Source organism: Drosophila ficusphila, unplaced genomic scaffold (genome assembly GCF_018152265.1).
Source record: "Drosophila ficusphila isolate 14025-0441.05 unplaced genomic scaffold, ASM1815226v1 contig_414, whole genome shotgun sequence".
NCBI classification, from domain to species: Eukaryota; Metazoa; Arthropoda; class Insecta; order Diptera; family Drosophilidae; genus Drosophila; species Drosophila ficusphila.
In genome coordinates, this window is record NW_025064328.1 from 9,427,122 (window position 1) to 9,441,776 (window position 14,655).

Below are 14,655 nucleotides of genomic sequence, written 5' to 3' on the forward strand. Positions count from 1 at the left end.
GCGTGCTGGACTGATCTTCACTGATAGTTAAATAATAGTTTCCTTGTTTAGTTACGGTTTGTAAATTCTGATTTATCACGTTACTCAAGTGGTAGTGAAAAGATCAGTAACACATTAGGTCAAATGTTTTTATTCAAATCGAATACTTCTAATTTGGTTAATTTTACGATATTGTTTACGAAATATTTTGATGCAAATAAAAAAAAAAATTGGGAAAACCAATTTTTTCTTGAGAATTATGAAAGGAATTACCAAAAAATAAATCAGTATACCAAATTATTTACCTAAGTTGGAGATGATGAGGCATTTTAAAGTACTTGACCAAATTTGTTAGTTTCTGGAAAACATATTAAATAAACTTTTCTATTATTTTCATTTATTGAAGTGGTTTGCTTTTAATAAAGTTTTTAAAGATTCAAAATGTATGATTACCCGTCTAAAAAATTGTTTAAATTAAATACAAATAAATAATAGGTAAACATGAAATGCAAATCTTTTGGCATCACTGCCGGGGATCCTCGACGGTTTCTCTGGTTCCCTGAGTGTCGAGTATGTAAATCTCCCGATCCATTGCCATTCCATGGTTGCCATTGCACTCTGCACTTCAGCGAAGAGCTTTTGTTCTTTTATTTTTTGTAGTTTTTGCTGCTGTTGTCTCTGATCGATTTTGTTCACGTCACTTGCGGTTTGCTGTTGGCTTCGGGTGAACTTTCAATTGTTCTGGGATCGATAAAGCGCTACATGTGTAGGGCCAGACACCTCTGCATATCGGGGTATACGAGTATATATATTCGATGTCTGCGCCTTTTAGTTGACAAATTCTCGTCGATCTCTTGCGGATTCGTGTCTGCGTCGGGAGTTTTAATTAATTCAAATGCAATTCGAAGTTCGTGGCGAGTGATGTGGAGCTGATTGAAGCTGAAGGCCAGCACGTGAGTGGAGCCACTGTTACTTTCAGCCCACCTCCCCACCTTTTTTTTTTTGAAGCAGATGCACTGGGGCACAGGTGCACTGGAAAAATATATATAGGTTTTTGAAATAATAATATTAAATTTATCAATTTATGTGACTATATTAATAATTTGTCTATGGTGCAATTATTTAATAAGAAACTCTTGTAGCAACGGGATAAAAGAAAGAAAAAAAATATATAAGTTACAATTTATTTATATAAAGAACAACTGACTTAAAAAAAAGATTAACCTGATTAATATTAAAGGCCAATATGAACGTACAGTTGAACAAAAGTTGGACAACTTATTCTATTAATATGATAAAAAGTGTTAGGCGACGTAGTCAAACTTATTGCTTATTCCTTAATTCCCGTAAGGATCTTCTTTATATCCCCCTATATACATTGTTTTACCAACATTTTCCCCCAGTGCACTTTGCACAGACACGAAGACAAAGCTGCAGACGGACGTTCATTCAGTAAACGTAAACGTTTGTGATTTGTAACGATTGTGCAGTACATAAATCAGTCATGGATTTATTGCGAGAAATGAAATTCGCCGGCTGCTCCTCAGCAACTTCGTCTTGGTCTTCTTCTTCTTCTTGGCCGTCTTCATCTTCATCTTTAGCTTCAGTTCGGTCTGCAGTCTTCGCTCTTCTGTCTTCAGTCTTCAGAGCCGAGTCTTCAGACTTGAGTCTTGAGTCTTCGGATTGGTGAACGTTTGCAGCGGTCGTGAGTGGCGCTGCGTGTGGGTCGCATAAATTTCACGCTTTGCGCAGGCGCTGCCACAAATCGATGTTCTCTTTTGTTGTGCTCCCCTTTACCCCTTTGCCCCCTTCTCTCCCCTCAACCACCACACCCCCTCCAAATCCACGAGCTCCCCATTGCGGGGTTTTATGAGTCACGCTGCCGTCTATGCGATAGTTGAGCCTGTGTTTTTATTAGTGGTGCCAATTTATTGCTGTCCAAAACAATCACAAACCTTTAAAAAGCTAAAAATAGCAGGAAAACAAATCGGTAAAAAGCCACAATCATTAAGAGCTTAACATGAACACATTTTGTTCACCAGAGCGAAATGGACAGTGCTCGATTTAATTGTTGAATCATTAAATTGTGTCTGACTTACTTTTCTGCAATAATGACTTCTGTTTTACAAATAACAAGTGATTTTAGCTGATTTTTTGGGTTATGATATCGACGAGACATTCCATAATTATAATAAAATGCAAATTTTGATGAATTTTAAAAAAAGGCTTAACTCAAAAACAATGCTACATATCTTATGATTGGAATTTTTAAAAAGGATCATATATTTAGAAAATTAGACAGAACTTAATTAAACATCTTATTCATATTACACTGACCTGTTTTATAATTAATTTTTATTTTAACAAATGTCTTTCAAATTTGTAACGGGTTAATTATATTTCACGTTTTCAAGAAATACTTTTTTAAATGTTTTTTAGGTTTCAACACATAATTTAAAGAGTTATTTTATAATGCTAGCCAAGTTAGCAGCACTGCACTGGCTGGGATCCCTAGTTGCAACCAGGAAGTGGGGTGTATATCCCTCGTTGGGAGCGCGCTGAGCTGATTGGCCGGGCCCTAACTGATGCTGCCCTGCAGCGACTGACCATTAGGACGTGGCTTACTCACGAGTCTCGGGTTTTAGGAGCTGCTCCACCCGCCTCCCCCCTTTTGGTGCGCTGGACACGCAATGCAGCTAATTGTCTACTAAATGCCAAGCCAGAGTGAAACACTCAAATGCCGAGTCCCGATTCGGGCTCCAATCCAATCCGAGCTGAAAACGAAACCGAAACCGAGGACAGTCCCAGCGAATTTATGTGCACTTCGCATTTGCAATCATATCAGATTGCATGACAGTTCTCAATTACTTTTTTTTCCCGAACAAAACGCTTTCAATTGCGAAATCGTCGAATATAAAAATTGTTACGACGTCTATCAAAGAAATGTTTTGTTGGCAAGTTATGCAAAATTAATTGGAATTCAACGAGGTATAAGAAAATAACTTGGGTGTACAAACTAGATTTCTATACATTATATTTATAATCGTTATTTATAGTTCAGCATTCTAAAATTATTTTTGGTATACAATGGTTTGTTGTTTTCTTTGTTTCTCGAAACCAAAATGGTTTTAAAAATATAACGCTCTTTTGTGAACATTTTATTTTATAGAAATCTTTACCTAAATTTAAGTCAAATCCAAGTTCATTCTTAACCAAATCAGATGTGTAAGTTCTGCGCATCCCATTCAGGGGAATAAATCAATCAGTTAATTTACATTCAAGGCTGATTCCGTGATTAATGGCTCGCTTTGTCCATATGCATATGGCTCGTTTCTGTTTAGCGATAAGTTCGGCATTCCGGCTTAAGCATTCAATTAAAAAGCCATACTTTACCGCTCAAGGAACTCCGCCTTCGCCGCCAACCTGCCAATTCTGCGCCAGACTAATCCTTAAGCGGGTTCACTGGACTTTCGATTTCCCTTTTTTTGCCCCGGACCGTCTAACCGTTTTGCGGGGCGCAGTCCCGTTAGCTTTTGGCCCGAATCGAAACTACAATGGATAATTTATGGCCTGCAGACTTGGCCTAATCCCTGGCCTAATCGTCTCTGCCCTGACTTCTCCCTGCCCACACGAACGCTAGGGATCCCCCGATCCACTCCTCGCTCTTCTTGGCCAGCGTTTTACTTTCTTGGCTCGGCTTTTGGCGCTTTATTTTGCTTTCGTTTTACTCCGCTTTTGCCTCGATTCATTTTGTGCCTTCATAATTTATTATCGCCTCAAAAGCATCTCAATTATGGCTCCTGGCCAGACATGAAACCACCGCCAACCGCCATCCGCCATCCGCAATCCCCGTCGTATCAGTGGGGAATACTATCTCGGTTCGTTTTGTTAATCTGCCGGGGCAATTACAAAACTCTTACAAAACTTTATTCAATTAAATTCGCATGATGCTGTCGCGAGCGCCGAATGAACGCTGCCCGCTCGCTCGCCGTTGACCAAGTTCGAGATTTGGCAACAGTTTATCTGAGTGAAGAGCGGGCCGAGATAAAGACAATGCCGGCTGCACAGAAAGAAAATGCATTTGTACTTTAGATGTTTTCTATTTAATTGCAATTGTAAATGTTGATTTAATATTTTCTCTTGTTATCTGTAGTTTTGAATGATTCTGCTTAGAAACTGGTTGACTGAAAAGGCAAAAACAAGTTAATACCTAAAATTCTCTAAAAGCATTTGTTTTGCTAATCCTACCTAGAAAATGGAATATGTTTCATTGGATTAGTTTCAAAATATATGTTGCAATCATTTTTTAACTTTTCTTTGATCTTGGCAAACTTAAATGTGTATTTTTAAAGTAGTTTAAAATTTATTTTTATTTTATGTTATTCACACTTCGTGTTATTGCAGGAAGTACATCCAAATTTAGTTTTAAATTCCATCTGTATGGGTATAGCAATCGATTATCTCGAATATCAGATGAACAGTATTGGTTTCAAACAATTTCAAAGAGTCTTGAAAAGCGTATAATGACTACAAAAGGAATTCAGAAGGACCAGCATGATTTCTGAATTTACATTTCGGATAATACATCACGGCCAAAAGAAGACAAGCCACAGTTCCCAAGTAAGTCTTCATGTTCGATTTGATGACCACGTTCTTAAAGTACGGAACTTATAAAGATTTGAAGTTCTGGGAATCTATTTAAGCAAGTCCTAAATGGGGAACTAATGTCAATTATACTAGGAGATTGGTGGAAATAATTTCTTATGCATACAAAATTGTCGCTCGATTATATTCAAGGTGTGCAAACCAAATGGATGCAAGATTAGGGTGGCGTATAGGTTTTCCTAAGAATTTTGATTGCATGAAAATCGGGTAACTTTATCATATAGCTGAGAAAATTTAAAAAGAAAAATAGTCATGTTGTTAAGCCTTTATTCATTTTTCTGTATATTAAGCAATTCGTTACGTTAAAAAGTTTTTATTTACTTGTGACGACTGCTTGTCTATAATATTTATTAGGTACTCTGATTTTTATTGTATATTTAATTCACAGATTGCTGCGGAACCGGGAAATGTTTGCTTTAATAGAATTGAAAAACACCAACGTTCCTTAAAATCACATAATATTTCACAGTGTAGCGAACTAAGAGGCAGAGGGCGGAGCTGGGAGCTTACACACAGAGGCGGCTTTAATTTCATCCTCGCAATCGTGATGTGCTTTTGATTGCCCCAAGCCAGGCAGCCATGATCGTCCCCGCCCCCAAAAACAAAAACAAAAACAACAAACGCTGCCATTGTTGCCAGCTCTTCTGGAGTTCTTTCCGCCTTTCATAGAGCCTTGCATTACTCCAGCACACTTTTACTTTCGGAATCTGCCACAGGGGTTTCCTTTCCTTGCCCCTTCCTTTTTCAATCCCAAAACCCCGCCGGAACTATAAATTCGAGTGCTGCGTCATTAGTGTCCCTCCATCGGGATTATCGCAGACAAATGGTCGTCATGTTTGAAAGACGAGGGATGCATTTCAATTTCGATTTTCGGCTATCGCAGGTGGGGCCTCAAAAGAATGAACGAGTGGCTTGTGGCAGGTGCCGCATATTTTGAATTGCTTTTCATTGACAATCGCTGATTTATGCATTTTTCACTTCAAAATTCAAAACTCAACAATTCATTAGTTGTCGGTGGGTTGAATGAGCAACAAGTGGGATGTTGGAGGTGCCAAAACTAATTGGTTTGGAATTGTTGATACTCTTTAATACTACTACTAATAATAATAAGTTTTGAAGCCTCAACTTTTCTTGACAACTACTTCATAAGCTTGAAATGTTGGAGCTGAACAAATACCACAGTGAAAGCAGTAAAAAGCATGCGAAGAATTTGTTTTAAATTTTTATGGTATATGAGTATAAAAATTATTACAATAATATGCATTATAAATAACAGTAATAGTAAATAAGTACATTTCAGTACATTTATCCCTTTTAGATACATTTTATTTCTTCAGCCTGGCATTCCCCTAGTTACCTTCCCTGGCAATTGGTATCCAATGGGAACTTGTCTTCGAAGTGAAGTCACCACATGCCCCAATATGGCATTAGATATTCCAGGCAGAGACCCTTTGCCTAGGCAGTGACACTTATTGTTGTTTTCCTGTCGGTTGAACTGGCCCCCGAACAAAGACATACCTACTCGTAACTCATCCGCCAGTTGGAGGCGATGACAAACGGCTTCCATTTCCTCATTACCGATTGATATCTCGATACTCCCGACTGCCCAAATTCGCTGGGGGACAAGGTCTTGTACCTTTTGTATTTCGATTGGGAGGAGGAGGATGTTGTACATACAAGTATATCTGACAAAGTATGCCAAAACCGCAAAATTCGTGTATTTCGTTTCATTTTCGGTAAACGGTCCAAAGAGTTCGAGGGCGGGGGGATCGAGGATAAAAGGACTGAAATGCGCTAATTACACGCACTCGGCAATCGTTAATTGAAGTTGTCAAGAAGTCAAGCGGGGCATGCCACAAAATATGCGCCGCAATGCCAATGCCAAACGATCAGGCGATCAGATTCGCGGGAAATCAAAAGCGCAGGGGAAATGTGAACATGATTCGGACGATTCGGAGGATCGGTGGATCGGTGGATGGGTGGATCGCTGGATCGAAAGACCCGAATGAGAGTACCTCGAACATGGCGACAATGCCTGCCACCCCAATTATCCGTGAATTGAGCTAAAACCAACGAAAATGCTGCCGGCCGGCGAATGGCGCCATTAATTATTGCGAAAAGGGATGCATTTCTTCATAATTAAGCGGGTGAATGACACACCGAAGGCAGCTGTGTGTCCAGTGGACTTGGTAGAAGCCCAGTGTCCAATGGTGAGTACCCTCCTCCATTAGCCGGAGTGATGCAGCGGCTAATAGAGGAACATTACTCATGCCCAGCAGGACATCGCCGAGATCGCAGCGTGTCTAGTCGGTTAACCTGGCCATAAACTGGCCATGGGGATTCGGTTTGATATTGGTATTGGTATTGGTATTGGTATATTGGTAATGGTATTGGGAAGCAAAGGGGTAAACATGCAATTGAGAAATTTATTAAAAATCATTTTCATTAATTTGGTTATTTATGCCCAGGATCAAACATTCAATTAGGCTGATGTTATAAATCTCGTATTCATTTTTCACATGCTACAACCACGCGCGGTCCCTATAAATCACCCGGCACTTGTGCACTTGCACGGATGTTCCGCACTGTACCCAGCAGCCGACTGCCCACGGCTCACGCACAGTTGCAGTTGCAGTTGCAGGTTGCAAGTTGCAGTTTGCAGTTTTCAGTTTGCAGTTTGCATTTTGGATTCGCGATCGGAATGAGGGAGCAAATTAAAGGCTATTTAAAATACCTACAACTTCTCGGTATCCAAAAATTGCCCCTTCCTTTTTTTCTAGTGATTTTTTTTTGTTTTAGCTTGGCTTGCGGAAAAGTCAAGCGAAAGGTTAAGAGTGAAATATCTCCCGCTGACTTGTAACAATGTCAAAATGCTTTATGATTCGATTTTTTGTCTCGAAGCATTTTTTATTGGTTTCGTTTTTAGCTTTGCTTTTTTGTCGTTTATTTTCATGGTTATTGTTTTAACTGTCATGTTGTTGGGCACGAAAAAACGAGAGTAGCGAGATGCACAAAAGACGATAAATGCAATAAAAAAGGTTAAATCAAAAGTGGTTGGGTACTCGATGGAGTCTTAGATGCTCTTGAGAATAATACAGCTATTAATCTGCCACTTATCAACTTTTAAACGTAATTTAGAACTTAAGTATGTCAAGTGGATAAACATTTTACCATAATTTTTGATAACTTCTTTATTTAGGTTTTAAAACCTCTATTTCGTTTTTTATTAAATAAAATGCTTTTAAAATGTATTAAACTCTATATTTATTTTTGCAAAGTTTCTCAAGAAACCCACGTACTTGAACTGCCATAACCACTATAACAGAAAATAATCGAAGACAACATAAAATATATTGACAACGGCAGATCAGTTAACGAATTGCAAGCGGCAACAACGGAGCCAAACAAATTTGGGACATTTGTTGAACCCCCAAGTTGACCCGCTTGGGTAAAAGCTGCAGCCAGACCACAAGGAGCCCAAATTAAATCAGAGCCTCAGCTGCAGGAAGCTGAAAAGAGCTAAAAGCAGGCTAAAAGCGGAAAACTGACGCCCGACCAGGGCTTATCTCCACTTGGATCGAAGTCGGGTGGGCAGACCAGATCGGGATCGGGAGGTGATCTCTCGAGGGGAAGTGAAGGGGAAAGTGGAGTTGCTCACACATGGCTAGATCAAAAATAAAAATAAAAACTGAAAAACTGAAGCCGGCTGCCTTGGCCGGGCCAACATCATCAAAAGCTCAACCGAAGTGGGGCGTGGCGCAGCCTTGTCAGCACGATCAGGCCTCCAATCGGTGGCTTGTGCAATGAGCTCTATATAAATGTTATTTTCCGAGTAATAAATTGCATAGAAAACATTCATTTAAGTTATAGCGCCCCGCTGCCGCTGCAGAGGAGCAGAACTGGCAATTAAGACGTCACCTAATGGGCGCGAGCGAGAGCAGCAGCTCCCTGACAATATGGCGTTCGATAATCGCCGCTCCCCCTCCCACTTCAAGCCCCCCTTCCCCTTCCCCTTTCCCCTGCGAAACAATTAATGGCGCCCGAGCGGGCCTCTTTTCGCACTCTCACATTTGTCAAGTGCAGAAAGGGGGAGCCAAAGTCGCGCCCTTGGCCCTCTGGCTTTTCCACAGGACAAGAGCGTCCACTGAGCAAAAAATCTCTAAGCAAAGCAAGGAAACTTTATTTTAAGTGTTTAAAATATGTTGTAAACAGAAAAAGAAAATGCGTAGGCTTGTTACAATAAAAGGTTTTGTATATAAGATGTCTAAGTGTCTTGTAGGCACAAAAATCAACTGAGGATATGTAAGAGGAAAAATCCAATTCTAAACTATGCGGCCGAAGCAAGGAAACAATACTATTAATTTGTTTCAAGATAATCACTTAGCTTGTTTCTTCACATAAATATTTTTGTTTAGTTTATGGCATGGCATCGGAGCAAAAAAATATATATTTTATTAAGTCAGATATGGTTTTAAAATTGTTCTAAGCAACAATTTAGGAAAGCTCATAATTTGTAAAAAGATAATCATTTGGATACACAAATTAATACTTACGGCTATGTTTTATTTAAACAGAGGGGATAATCGACCTCTTTAAAGGTGCTTTGACCACCTTACTTTAAATTGATTTTAAAGTGTTTGTGTTCCGCCAAATATTGACTATTTTTAATATCTTTCTGATGTTTCCTATGCACCGTTTCTTCCAGTGCATGCTGCCTTGATTTGTTTGGTTAGCAGACCTTTCCTTCAAAACCATATCGCTCTGCGCATGCGCGCACTCATACCCAGCGGGAAAGTGGGAAGTAGGTTTTTTTGTCCTGAAAAAACCAGTGGAAAACCTACTGCTTTTAGCAGGCGTAGGGGTAGGGATAGATGAAAACCTACTTCTTTTGGCAGGCGTTGGGAAGGGGTAAATAATTTCGGACCGCTAAATGGGGTGGGTTTCTGAATATGACCATAAGTTACAACGAAGTTGTGACTAATTATTGTCTTTCTTCGGAATGTTGTTATAAATTATGTTATGATGCACGGTCACATCAGCATAAAATTTCGTGCAAAAAGTGTAAAAAGTGAAAAAACGTTGTGTTAATCTTAAAAAACAAGATAAAGGTATGTAAGTTATAACATAAATATTTTTGTTTGTATATCCTTATTTCAGCGTTACGGATATGATGAGCATAGGCATTTGTACTAAAACTAAATATAAGCCGCCAGAGGCGGTTGTCAATTAAGTAAGTTTTTTATTTAAATTTATTTTTCTTGTAAAAACAAACAATGTTTTTTTTTAGAATTTGTAATAGATTCGACTTCAAAGATTTTGGCTCTTGTGTTAATATTAATCTGAACCTGCGCAAGCGGACAATTTGATTTCGTCATTTGAAGAACTCGGCCACTTGGACTCCGATGCCGAAGCCAATCCAGAAGCATTTGTAAGTACTCACTACATTTTTAATAAATATCAATAGCCATGCTTGTTACTATGTAATTACATTTTTTTTAAATTCATATAATAATTTCTCCAACGTACTGTATGGTAAGTATACTTGTTTTTCTAAATTTCTCTATTTTTCCCAATACTTTTTATATATTTTTTGATTTGTATTAATATGTTAAATATTAATATATTATGGTTTTTATTTTCAGAGTCACTCAGAAACGACAATTACAGTCTTCGCCAATATCAAGATGATCTGCGTTCATCGTTCACTGAGGCAAAAAATATAATATACAAAAATACTTATGACAAAGGTCCTTGGACTGTATATAGATTAATAAATGCATATACCAAATTAAAAAGTATTGTTTTTTACATGTGGAAATTCTGTAAAGCGGGAAGGCCAAAACCCAGTGGATTTTGGCCTGCATTCAGCAGCCGTAGGTCCAGTGGATTTTGCCCTGCAATCAGCAGCCGTAGGTCCACTGGATTTTGCCCTGCTTTCAGCAGCCAGAGCATCCACAGGATTTTGCCCTGCATTCAGCAGCTGTAGGTCCACTGGATTTTTCCCTTTACCCCTTCATTTTTGTGTCACCCCCGTGTATTTTGAAAGGAGAGACGGCAAAAATGTAAGGGGTAAAGGGGTTTTTCCACATTCCGCTTGTATGAAGAAAGCACAGGAAAATAGTATATTTTCCACACCTTTTCCCGCTGGGTATTCCTTGTTCTGCTGTTTGTTTTCGTGTATTTGTATTTGTGTTTGTGTTTGAGTTTGGGCTCGCATTTGTGTTTGTCCTCGGAGCAACCCAGCGGGAAAAAAGGTGTGGAAAATATACTATTTTCCTGTGCTTTCTTCATACAAGCGGAATGTGGAAAAACCCCTTTACCCCTTACATTTTTGCCGTCTCTCCTTTCAAAATACACGGGGGTGACACAAAAATGAAGGGGTAAAGGGAAAAATCCAGTGGACCTACAGCTGCTGAATGCAGGGCAAAATCCTGTGGATGCTCTGGCTGCTGAAAGCAGGGCAAAATCCAGTGGACCTACGGCTGCTGATTGCAGGGCAAAATCCACTGGACCTACGGCTGCTGAATGCAGGCCAAAATCCACTGGGTTTTGGCCTTCCCGCTTTACAGAATTTCCACATGTAAAAAACAATACTTTTTAATTTGGTATATGCATTTATTAATCTATATACAGTCCAAGGACCTTTGTCATAAGTATTTTTGTATATTATATTTTTTGCCTCAGTGAACGATGAACGCAGATCATCTTGATATTGGCGAAGACTGTAATTGTCGTTTCTGAGTGACTCTGAAAATAAAAACCATAATATATTAATATTTAACATATTAATACAAATCAAAAAATATATAAAAAGTATTGGGAAAAATAGAGAAATTTAGAAAAACAAGTATACTTACCATACAGTACGTTGGAGAAATTATTATATGAATTTAAAAAAAATGTAATTACATAGTAACAAGCATGGCTATTGATATTTATTAAAAATGTAGTGAGTACTTACAAATGCTTCTGGATTGGCTTCGGCATCGGAGTCCAAGTGGCCGAGTTCTTCAAATGACGAAATCAAATTGTCCGCTTGCGCAGGTTCAGATTAATATTAACACAAGAGCCAAAATCTTTGAAGTCGAATCTATTACAAATTCTAAAAAAAAACATTGTTTGTTTTTACAAGGAAAATAAATTTAAATAAAAAACTTACTTAATTGACAACCGCCTCTGGCGGCTTATATTTAGTTTTAGTACAAATGCCTATGCTCATCATATCCGTAACGCTGAAATAAGGATATACAAACAAAAATATTTATGTTATAACTTACATACCTTTATCTTGTTTTTTAAGATTAACACAACGTTTTTTCACTTTTTACACTTTTTGCACGAAATTTTATGCTGATGTGACCGTGCATCATAACATAATTTATAACAACATTCCGAAGAAAGACAATAATTAGTCACAACTTCGTTGTAACTTATGGTCATATTCAGAAACCCACCCCATTTAGCGGTCCGAAATTATTTACCCCTTCCCAACGCCTGCCAAAAGAAGTAGGTTTTCATCTATCCCTACCCCTACGCCTGCTAAAAGCAGTAGGTTTTCCACTGGTTTTTTCAGGACAAAAAAACCTACTTCCCACTTTCCCGCTGGGAAACTGTGAATGCACACGCTCCGCGTTGATTGATGGCATTCATTTGCCACTCGGACAGGGCTACATTAATATCAACAGCGGCAGCCCCATTCCATCTCTGATGTCCTTCCCCCCCTCATCATCCCGAGGGGCGTTACAGTTGCCCCAAGGGCGAGTGTGGGGGTGGGGTAGGAGGTATAGAGGGGGAGGGGAGGGGTTAGGAGCCTAAGGGGGCAGGCACTTCAAGGCTTTGTGTGACTATAACTATTCGCCGGCGAGAGTGTTTGCATAGCTATCCACGATCCAAGATCAGACACAAGTCCACCATCCACTCTTCAAGTTGAGCAGTAACCAATTGGCTGACTTCCAGGAATGCAACGCCTCTTTATTTATTTTATTGAACTGTCTTATATATTATATATTTGCCATTCTTATTATTAGTTTTTCTTTAAGAATAAGCCAATAAATTTGTAAAAGCTGTTACAGTTTTTATATGTTTAAAACGACATGTCATGTCCAGGCACAAAGAAATACTAATTGTCTTTACTTCAACACAGAAATAAACACAGAAAATAAAACTGCCTCTAGACCAAAAACTACGAAACTAACTAATTTAGAAACTGGATTCATTTAAAAAGATTTTTTAAAAATCGAATGAAAAAGTGATATTAACGTAAAAAATCCACAAAATATATTATATCTTTGTTAGTATTGTTTGCGAACAGTAAGTGGAATTTCGTTACTTTAGAAGTAACATTTTTGGCGTTTGGAATCAATTTTTTAAATAAAGTAAAAACAAGATGAACTTATATATATTTTTTTAATAAGTAAGGTAAAAGTTTTTAAATTTTCTATTTTACTCAGAATATCCATTTAAAAGCATGTGGCATTCCCCATATGAATGTACTCCTGGGTGCCACACACTCGCTCATATGGGCACATCTCCGTCGGTCGACATCGCAGCGGCCTCCATCTTCATCTCAGTCTCCGGCGCAGGCCAACATCATTACTCACTCGCGCTAATCCCAGAGACTCCAACTCCATTCCATTCCACTCGACTCCAATCCTCTGCGCGGCGACCAAGAAAAATCACATGAGCGGCATTTAAAGATTTGGGGCGAGTGGCGCATTTGTGGCAGATGGAAAAGCTGCAACTGCAGCAGCGGGAATTGCGGCAAATGCAGTTGCCACACAACGAAACGCAACATACAACGGCAACGGCAAACTGGCGATAAGCAGCTCGGGAAAACTGGGGACCAACCGACCGTTGGCTTGGCAATTGAGTTGTTCGCCAGCTGGGCCATCGCCATCTGGCTGTGACTTTCGGCTCAAAGGAGCAACTGCTGCTGCTGCTGCTGATGAAGCGGCCAGCTCCTTGCTGCTCCTCTAAGCATGTGCTGCCCGTAATGGCGATGCATTTATTAAAGGCTTTTGTGCGTGCGGGCTCCTGCCCCTCCCCCTTCAGTTCCCTCCCCTTTCCCCACCAGTCCATCCCCTTTAAAAACTCCCCGCTGCTCGCAACGCTCACTTGCTTAATCCATAAATGGAAATTAATGGTTGGCATAAGTGTGCGCGAATGGGCCAATGTGTGTGTAGATCCGCTGAGCCTCTCCATCTCTCCATCTCTCCAACCTCTCCATCTCTCCAACCTCTCCATCTCTTAACTTGGCTAATGGCGCTGGCTAACGGTACTGCCTGAGTGCCACTGCATTTGCATTTGGGCCTGCAAAAATATTAAGACATAAATGTCATCAACAATGATACTGAGCCAGTGGCGTGGGGCCAAGGGGGTTCGCCTGGGGGTGAAGGCTGCGTGGGAGTACCTGCACAGTGGAGCTCACTGTAACGAGTTTTCGGTGTAATTACTTTACGCGAGTTATAAAAGTTTGTTTTGATCATTAATTGCCGGGTTGCTTATATTTGAAAGCCGTAAAAAAATAAAAAACTTTTTGTTATGTTGTCAAGGCTGAAACTTAGTTTAACAGTTTTATACTAAAAAAAATGTTTGTTTTTTAAAAATTATAATTTTCGGTTTACTGAGATGAAATATTTTCCTGAAAAAAAAGGATGGTATGTTAATTTTGTAAAGAGTTTCTTATAGAAAAAACTTAACATGAGAAAACCCGACCCAACATATTTGGAATTTATAGAATTAAATAGATTTAAAATAAGTTAGGTTCAAAATGTGGTATTTAATATATTAAATAATATCTGCGCTTCCTAAATATACTGACTAGAATTTCAATAATACTGACATAGCTATATTTACTTAACTGTTTGTCTTATTTCTCAAAATTATGATTAAAACCTGTATATACCTAAGCTACTAAGTGTAGATTTTAGCTAAGACTTTCATTAAAGCCCGATTCTCCGAATATATTGATTTCCGAGGGCGAGAAAATCAGTGAATGCAAAGCCATAAGTG

The 14,655-nt window shown here is 39.0% G+C and overlaps 1 long non-coding RNA gene across 1 annotated transcript; it reads right to left on the reverse strand.

The window, feature by feature from the left end:
• Positions 1 to 13,031: 13,031 nt before the first annotated feature.
• Positions 13,032 to 14,182, reverse strand: LOC108090291. The gene is made up of 2 exons (XR_001771343.1): positions 14,054 to 14,182; positions 13,032 to 13,953 (listed from the first exon to the last, which is right to left on the reverse strand). It is a non-coding gene; the product is annotated as an uncharacterized LOC108090291 (long non-coding RNA).
• Between the last annotated feature and the right edge of the window lie 473 nt (positions 14,183 to 14,655).